Source organism: Malaclemys terrapin, chromosome 1 (genome assembly GCF_027887155.1).
Source record: "Malaclemys terrapin pileata isolate rMalTer1 chromosome 1, rMalTer1.hap1, whole genome shotgun sequence".
Taxonomy (NCBI): domain Eukaryota; kingdom Metazoa; phylum Chordata; order Testudines; family Emydidae; genus Malaclemys; species Malaclemys terrapin.
The window spans coordinates 78,840,226-78,849,959 of record NC_071505.1 but is presented as its reverse complement, the minus strand read 5'-3'; positions in this window follow the sequence as shown (position 1 = coordinate 78,849,959).

Sequence of the window (9,734 nt, the reverse complement as noted above, 5' to 3'; positions counted from 1 at the left end):
TATATGAAATGTGACACATGCAGTGAGAATACAGTATTCTTCCAAACGGGAGAAAAAGAGCCTAGGGGCATTTTGTTGTTCCCTGATTGCAGAACATCTTGTCCAAGAAGGTTGTGCAAAGAAGTTAAACCGCCAATATGACAGGTTTCTATGCAAGGATCACTTTTTTTTGGAAAGCTGGTGAACTTGTACTTGAAAAAGTTGACTTTACATAGATGTTCTTGAACTTTAACACCTTTAAAATCTGGTGCAATTATGGCATGTGTAACACTGTGTGACAGGGTACTCCACTCACTGCTAGACGGCGCCTCTTCCTGGTCACTCTGGGGAATAGCTCACAACATTAATGCCCTTTCCTGTGGTTGCACACTATGTCTTTGTCTCTTCGTCTAGGTCTGCAGCCCCTCTCTTGCTCCATGAGCTGCCTTTTCATAACTCAGCCCTCTGGCCAGGTCACTATACATGTTTTTGGTATCAAAGAGTTCCTTCATAAATTCTAGGCAGTCTTCCCATTCACTACCACATAGCACCACTCCCTCAGTGGCTGGCAGGGGAACCTGGGCCCACACGCTACTCCAGGTTCCAGCTCAGAGACCCTCTAATAAGCAGTCAAGGTCTGTTCCCTTTTAGATCCTACTGCCTTTCTCTGAGCCCTTTCCATACCATGTGGCACTCCCCTCTTTGGGTTTGCAAGCCTCCTCACTCCCCCTCCCAGGGAGTAACTGAGCTACCCGTCCCTATAGCCAGGGCCGGCTCCAGGCACCAGCTTCTCAAGCAGGTGCTTGGGGCGGCCGTTCCGGACAGGGGCGGCAGTTCCAGGTATTCGATGGCAATTCGGCGGAGGGTCCATCACTCCGCCTGGGAGTGAAGGACCTCCCGCCGAATTGTTGCCGCAGATCGCGATCGCGGCTTTTTTTTTTTTTTTTTTTTTGGTTTTGGCTGCTTGGGGCGGCCAAAACCCTGGAGCCGGCCCTGCCTATAGCCTCCAAACACTCCTCCCTTCTCCCATGGAGTGACTGTAGACCTTCCCAGCAACCCTCTCTACAGCCAATTTCCTGTCTTTACAAGTCTGGCTCAGCTGAGCTCCCTCCCTCATTCAGAGGAATGCTTAGCCAACTGATTCCTTTTGTTCAAAATTTGCGGCCACACTTCGTTAAAGTTACAGTTTTAGTGCAGGGGGTTTAATTTACAGTTAGATCTTGGGAGACATTTGGTTGTCATCTGGTACGTCACACTTTTCTGACTTCAGTAGCTAATTCTCATCCTATGCAATTAAAAGAACACAAAGGCCTTGTCTACACTGGCAAGTTTCTGTGCAGTAAAGCAGCTTTCTGCGCTGTAACTCCCAAGGTGTACACACTGCCAAGCCACTTAGTGCGCAGAAACTGCACAGTTGTAGCGCTCTAAAAAAAGCACCCCAATGAGAGGCGTACAGCTTTCTGCACTGAGGCTACAGCGCTGTGGTGCTAGTGTAGACACTGTGGCGATTACAGCGCTGTGATTGGCCTCCAGGAGGTATCCCACAATGCCTGTTCTCACCTCTCTGGTCATCAGTTTGAACTCTACTGCCCTGCCCTCAGGTGACCAATCATCATCCCCACCCCGTACATTCCTTTGCAAATTTGAAAGTCCTCTTCCTGTTTGCTCGGTGATGTGTGCAGTGGGCTCAGCTCATCTTTCCAGGTGGCCATGCTGCTCCACGCACCAGGCGATCCTCCGCTTGGAGCAATGTGGAGCTGCTGGACCTCATTAGCATTTGGGGAGAGGAGACTGTGCAGTCCCAGCTGCACTCCAGCCATAGGAATTATGATACCTATGGACAGATTTCATGTTGCATGACAGAAAGAGGCCATAACTGAGACACATTGCAGTGCAGGGTCAAAGTGAAGGAGATGCGGAACGCCTACCACAAAGCATGGGAGGCAAACCACCCCTCCAGTGCTGCGCCCATGAGCTTCCAGATCTACAAAGAACTTGATGCCATACTCGGTGGCGATCCCACCTCCACTGCGAAGGCCCCTGTGGATACTTGGTTGGCTCGCATGCCAGTTGAGAGTGTATGAACCAGGAGGAGAAAATCTTGGATGAAGAGGGGGAGGGGGACTCAGAGGCAGAGGATGACTCGGAGGCCAGAGATGCATGCAGCCAGGAGCTCTTTTCTACCCCAGAGGAGCCTAGCCAGTCACAGCCATTGGATCTTGGCAAAACACAAACAGGAGAGGAGGCCCCTGGTAAGTGGATCTGATTTTGGGAATTGCTGAAGCGAGTTGTTGGGGGCAGGAGGTTGTAGAAAGCAGGCTTGTCTCCCACCACCTGCCCAGTCTGAGCAGCAGAACATGCTGTTGATAGACTTCCTCACTTCATGGGAATCTCCCTCAGAGATCTCCAGGAAACTTTTGTGGAGATACTGGGCAATCCACTGCTGCAGCTTCTTCGACAGAGCTGCTTTATTTCTTGCCCCATTAACGGTAACTTTCCCATGCCACTCTGCCATCACTGGGGTGAGGGGGGGGGTCATTGCTGCACACAGGAGAGCCACATAGGGGCCAGGGCAGAACCCGCAGGCTTGGAGAAGACTCTCCCTTGATTCCCTGCTCACCCTCAGCAGCGAGATATCTTCCATAATGATCACATCCTGTAGAAAGTGTGGGGACAGGAATGATTATTCCCCTCCCCCGCCCACTGTCCTGGCTTTCCCCAAGAGCTATGTGCCCCAGTGCACAGCAGGGTCTGGGAACACTAATTTCCCCTGCCCCTGAAGCTACTCACCATTTTGGGGGTCTTGTGACTCATGTGTTCTTGCCTGGGGTCAACCAGTTAGTGACAGGTGTGCAAGTACTGGCTGTGTTTTAAATCACTGAATCAGTGTTGTCTGTGTTGCAAACAAGACTGCTTCTGTAAATGTTGCATTTAAATTTCACAGAGATGACCTTGGGAGCCCAGCCTCCCTCTTTGTTATTGACAGCAGAATGGCTGCGCAGAATTAGAAAGCAGCCAAGAAGAACTAAGGAGGACTTTCTGCATGATGTTATGATGCACTCCACCGCTGAGAAACAGGAATTGAAGGAGTGGCAGGACAGCGAGAAGGGACCAAAAGGAGAACATGGCATGCCAGAATGACGCCACGGAGCAGCTCTTAAAGGTTATGGAGCGCCGAGTGGACACACTCCAGGCGATACTAGCTCTTCAAACCGAGCAGCTCCGTGCCCACCCTCCCATGCAGCCATTGTTGCAAAACTCTTTCCCATGCACCACACACACACACACACACACACACACACACACACACACATACACACTACCAACACACTCTTATCAACCTCCTGGCTCCACTCTCTACTCGCAGCATTCCACTCCTCCCTCCTCACAGTCCAGCACTCCCACTACCCATTGCACTCAACACCCATCCCCCTGCAGTTTGGCCCTGCTGAAGTACAGCACCCGCTGCATTGTACTCCAAAGGAGAAGGTTGGGTATGATCCCTGGACATACACAAATCTTTAGCTGTCCCGGGACCCCCCCTCCTCTTGAGACCTTCCCTTCCCCCATCCCTCATCCCCCTCCCTGCTGATGAATATTTTCGTTTGACTCTCTCTCTTCTGGTTGTTGTCTTTTAATAAAATAATTGTATTGGTTTGAAAGCACTCTTTATTCTATTAAGTGAAAGCAAAAAGAGCACTGCAAAGCAACACAATTATGTTAAGCCTCCTTCTTGCATCATGTGCAGCAATCACCTCCTAGCATTACAAGCAATCCCGAGCACAGCAACAAATATTAGTGGCTTTCAGCTTCAAATTGCTGCCTCAAGGCATCCCTGCTCCTTATGGCCCCACGCTATGCCCCTCTAATAGCCCTGGTCTCTGGCTGTTCAAAGCCTTCAGGCACTGAGCCTCTGCGGTCCAGCCCTGAGCAAAGCATACAGCACGTGGCTATAAGCATAGGAATATTGTCATTGGCCACATCCAGCTTCCCATACAGGCATTGCCAGCAGGCTTTTAAACGGCCAAATGCACACTCAACAATCATTCTGCACTTGCTCAGCCTGTTGTTGAACCGCTCCTTGCTGCTGTCAAGTTGCCCCGTGTATGGCTTCATAAGCCATGGCATTAAAGGGTAGGCAGGGTCTGCCAGGATCACAGTGGGCATTTCGACTTCCCCTGTGGTGATCTTCTGGTCCGGGAAGAAAGTCCCTGCTTACAGCTTCTCGAACAGGCCTGTGTTCCAAAAGATGCATGTCTCATGCACCTTTCCACACCAGCCTGCGTTAATGTCTGTGAAACGCGCACGGTGATCCACAAGTGCCTGGAGAACCATAGAGAAATACCCCTTGTGATTAATATCCTCGGTGGCTGGGAGGTCTGGTGCCAGATGGTATGCACATTCCAATTCTATCGCCCCTCCACAGTTAGGGAAGCCCATTTGTGCAAAGCCATCTACAATGTCACGCACGTTCCCCAGAGTCTCAGTCTTTCAGAGCAGGATGCAATTAATGGCCCTGCATATTTCCATCAACACGACTCCAACGGTCGACTTTCCCACTCTGAACTGGTTAGTGACCGATCGGTAGCAGTCTGGAGTAGCCAGCTTCCAAAGTGCAATCGCCACCCACTTCTCCAATGGCAGGGCAGCTCTCATTCTCATGTCCTGTGCCAGAGGGCTGGAGCGAGCTCATCACACAGTCCCAGGAATGTGGCTTTCCTCATCTGAAAGTTCTGCAGCCACTGCTTGTCATCTCAGATGTGCATCACAATGTGATCCCACAACTCAGTGCTTGCTTTCTGAGCCCAAAAGCGACGTTTCACTGTGGTCAGCACCTCCATGAATGCCACAAGCATTCATAGCTACTAAATGTGGTGAGATCAATGTCGCACTCTCTTGCCTTTGTAGTTTAAGGAATAACTCCACTGCCACTCGTGACGTGTTGGTCAGAGCAAGCAGCATACTGGTCAGCAGTTCAGGATCTATTCCTGCAGTCCGAAAGAGGCAGGGCGCGTAGTACACAAACCATTGAAAGATGGCGCCAAATGCAGACGGAAGCACAGGGATTGCTGGGATGCGAAGCAATACATCACGGGGCATTGGGACAGGACCCAGGATGCCCCGTGACCCCCTCCGCCTTCCCACAAGTCTTAGTGGCAAGAGAGAAAGAGGTGCTCTGTGGGATAGCTGCCCAGAGTGTACCGCTCCAAATACCACTGCAAGTGCTGCAAATGTGAAGAAGGTTTTGCATAAGCAGCTGTCAGTGTGAGCACACAACAGCAGTTTTCCTTCTGCGCTCTCTGAGCGGCGCTGTAACTTTGTCAGTGTAGACGTGCCCTTAATAAAGTCGTGACATGCTATGCCAGTATTCTGTTGCCTGTTCCCTGCTTGCTTCTGTCATGGGAAAAGATTTGCTTTTTGTGAACTCACTTCCTGTCCCACCACCTGGCGTATATCCAATCCCCTGGGCAGGGTGGAGCCTCCCGGCTCCTGTGCTCTAGAGCCAGCCCCAGCTTAGAGACTCTGGGGCCTCATGGGGGCAGGGCCGCCCCGAGGATTCAGGGGCCCTGGGGCAAAGCAGTTTTGGGGGCCCCTTCCATAAAAAAAAGTTGCAACACTATAGTAACGGATTTGTAAATGTAAAAAATAACCAGTGAAATACATTCAAAAATTAATTTTTAATAATTTGAAAATATGTGAAATACATTATTTAAAAACATTAAATGCTTTAATGGTATGTATACATTTTCAATTACATAATGCTTCTTATGAAATCATTTTTTTACAAATCGTTCTGAACATTAATTATACAGCTGCAAATTTTTTCCTCGCTTACATTTTGGCGAACTCATTAATAATGTCATCAAAACTTATGTCTTTGGCCATTTCATATTCTATGCTCAAAGTGAGCAAATGGTTCAGCCTGTCTTCCCCGGTGGCTGAACGCAAATGATTTTTAATCAATGTTAGCTTACTAAATGCACGCTTTCCTGATGCTACCGACACTGGCAACACTGTTAGTAGGCGTAAACAAATACAAATCTGTGGAAACACATTTTCCAACCCTTTTTTGAAGAGAGCATTAAGAAGTGTAAGTGCAGAGGTTATATGTCCATCAACTCTTAAGTTGGAATCTTGTTTTATTTTGTAAAAGATTCTAAGTTCCTCTTAAAGATCGTCTCTCTGGAGGTCTTTTGGATATGCTGTGGCCAAAGTGTCAACAAATTTTTCTATAGAAGATTCATCCACTTTATCTGCTGGACACAAAATGGTGAAAATAAATTTGAGACTTCAGCCATTCTTTCGCCAAGACCTCCTAGCTCTGATAGAAGCAAATCCATTGTTGGGAAGAACACCTGTACTTAGAACTGAATATCGGGAGAGTCAAACGTATAGTCTGCATCCCCTGTGTCGTCAAAGAATCGCTTGTTCTTCTGGATCCTTGAGTCACTTTTCATTTTTGGGTCAATGCCAAGGGTTGAGGCGACTTGTTTGGCTTCTTCAAAAAAAATTGGCCAAGAATCTTTCATTGTTTGAATTTCCTTGATTAAGTTGCTCACGTGTTTAGCTCCCTCTTCCATTGTTAATTTGGCGCTTTGTAGGACCTTGTTCTTATCATCAATACACTGAAGCACTTTAAACCATACTGTAGTAAGAAGTACAAATTCAAATGACTTAAGCCACTTAATCAAACAGTCAACATCTGCCTGGATTTCGGGAGGTAAATGAAACTCCTCTTCAATTTTAATTAAATTTCCAGCACGCCTGTGTGACTTTTGATTAGAGAGCGAACAGCATCAACTCTTGCGCTCCACCTAGTTTTAGATATAGCATGAAGAGATATATTCGCAGTGGTCTGCAAAAATTTTCTATCTCGCAGGGCTAAGAGCAAATACTTTATAGAGTTTCTGAACATTTTCAAAATATGTTTTTACCTCTACACTGGTTTCCATAGCGTGGGTGCCACAGAGATTCAGCATGAGCACTGCATGGAGAAAAATAGGCTTGGGCATTTTCTTCCAAAATTCTTGTCTTTATGCCCTGAAATTTTCCTGACATGTTAGAGGCATTGTCATATCCCTGCCCTCTGCACCAAAATAGTTCTAAGTCACATTCTTTTAAAAACCTCTTTATCTGTTCTTCTATATCTGCGCCAGTCTTCTTTTCAAAATCTACTAGTTTAACAAATCTTTCATGCACATCCCAATTTCCATTTTTTGCATCTCATAACTGAGAATAAAAACTAACTGCTCTGTGTGTGAAACATCAGGTGTACCATCAACAACAATGCTGAAATATCAGGCTTTTCTTACCTCTTCAAGAATAGAGTTTAAAACTTTCTCCCCACACAGTTTCAAGAACTCATTCTGACTACGCCATGACAGGTAGTGAGCCTGCATTCTTCAACCATACTCTCAGTATTGTACCTGCCCACAAGCTTCAGTGTTGACAAGAAAAGCCCACAGTCGTCATACTCAACAGTAGAATGGCTACCACGAAATGGCAGATTATTCTTAGCTAAGAAAAGAATTATGTCAACAACGGCAGTTAATATTTTACGCCATTTTTCCTCCTCCTGTTTAATACTATGCTGTAATGATGCATCAATGCCTCTTTTATCACGGAGTGTCTGAAATAATTCCTTCCACTTAATGTAGTTGCTCAAATGTAAAGCATTTTCTTCATGACTCTTGATTTTCTTGTAAATCTTTTTCCAATTATTGGCAATTCCACCTTTGACAAATTTTGAATGATGTAATTGGTTAGTTTGAGTTTCACTTCTGTAGAGACCCCAGGGAAAACAAAATATTGCTGCAGCATCTTTACTCCACATCATCCAGTCTCTTTCATTCACCATTACTCAGATGTTTAGAAAAAACTGTTATCCGCAATTTCCCGCCAAAAGAATCACGAGGAAAGTTTTCGGGCTTATGTGGTGGACCCTTCAATACAATTAGGTCTCTTTTCTTTATATCTAGGTACTTCCAAGAAGCTGGGTCATTACTGCACAACTCTTCTTCGTCATTTCCATCTACAGCAGCAGGACTAGTCGACTGTACCGCTGTGTTCTCCATTGTCTATCCAAAAAGGCTGGATTTCCTTCTCTCCCTCCGCAACCATAACATTGTTTTCTGAATGTGGTAATATTTTGGATTCCTCACACACCGTCTTTTCTTTTTCTTTTACAACACCACTTTCACTTCCCACCTCTGAAGAGCCTTGAATGTCAGCATCGCTAAACTCAGTCAACTGACTTGACTTGGATTGTGCCTGAAGAAATTTGTGAAGAGTTATTTTTCCCTTTTTTTCTTGCGTCTGTCTAGCTTTCTTCTGCTTTCTCTTCTCAAATCCTGAAAGATATGTACGTTTCATTTTTCTAACCCCTACGATCATTGACTATGTCATGATACCTGCAAACAAATTAATTCCCTTGGTATCTTTCATTTTGTTAGGTAGTGTGATGCTGTACCCCATAATGCTTTATGGGTCAAAGAATTTTCTAGAATAGTAGTCGGAGGGGAGGACCAATGGCAATGTGGCACCACAGTAATGGGGACGCATGCTGCATGCTGCGAGCAAACATGGGCTTTCTATATAGAGCGTATTATGTGATTACATTAAAACACAAAGCCACGTTTTATGTGACATTAGGGCAGGCGTGGGCAAACCTTTTGGCCCGAGGGCCACATTGAAGTTCCAAAATTGTATGAAGGGCCAGGTAGGGAAGGCTGTGCCTCCCCAAACAGCCTGGCCCTGCCCCCTATCTGACCCCCACCCACTTCCTGTCCCCCTCAGAATCCCCGACCCATCCTGCACCTTGTCCCCTGACTGCCCCCCGAGACGCCACACAACCACCACCCCAGGTTCAGTGTTTCAGATTTTTTCAGGTGGCACCTGAAAAATCTGTGAACCTGTTTGAAAAATTGAGACTAAATCTTGTTGTGCTTGAGTTTACAAAATGAGTGAAAGAGGTAGATTACACAAGGGTGTTGTGAAACTTACTTAAGGTTTGTAAAGTGCTTTGAGTAACTTGGATGAAAGGTGTTTACAGTCAAAGAAAAATTAATATTTAAGTGTTGGTGTTGTTTCATTTCATTTCACTGAGATTTCCACTGTGCATTGGTTAGTAAGGCATTGGCAAACTGGGTCCAAGCTTGTCACAATGCCAGCGTGTATTGTTACATTACAACATTCTATCTTATGATGCAAGGTAAATAAATAAGTAACAAGACATAAAATAGTCGGTAAGTTCAAAAGTTAGTTAAATTTCCTTTTTCCTTTGTGCATTGTTCCTGAAGAAAATCCTGTCCTTTGAAATATTAGCAATTGTTTAAAATAATCTTTTGGGGATTTGTATCAGAGGGGTAGCCGTGTTAGTCTGGATCTGTAAAAAGCAACAAAGAGTCCTGGGGCACCTTATAGACTAACAGACATCTGCGTCTGTTAGACTATAAGGTGCCACAGGACTCTTTGTCGGTTTGGAGGATTTGTTTGTTTGTAGCGCACACGTTTACCCAGTCTCTCCCTTTTCTTTGGCCTCAGATTTTGGGGGTGGTAGAATAGAAACAAAAAGCATTTTCAAACCCAATAGATACTCTGGAATATAGGGAACGATTCTGCACACTCAGTTATCTAAGGAGTTCCTTCTTGTTCCTATTGAACTCAAATGGGCACGTGAGAGCATTTCACAAGTTATGTTTTGGCAGATCAATCCAAACTTGAATGATTAAACTAGAACCAGAACTAGCCAGATT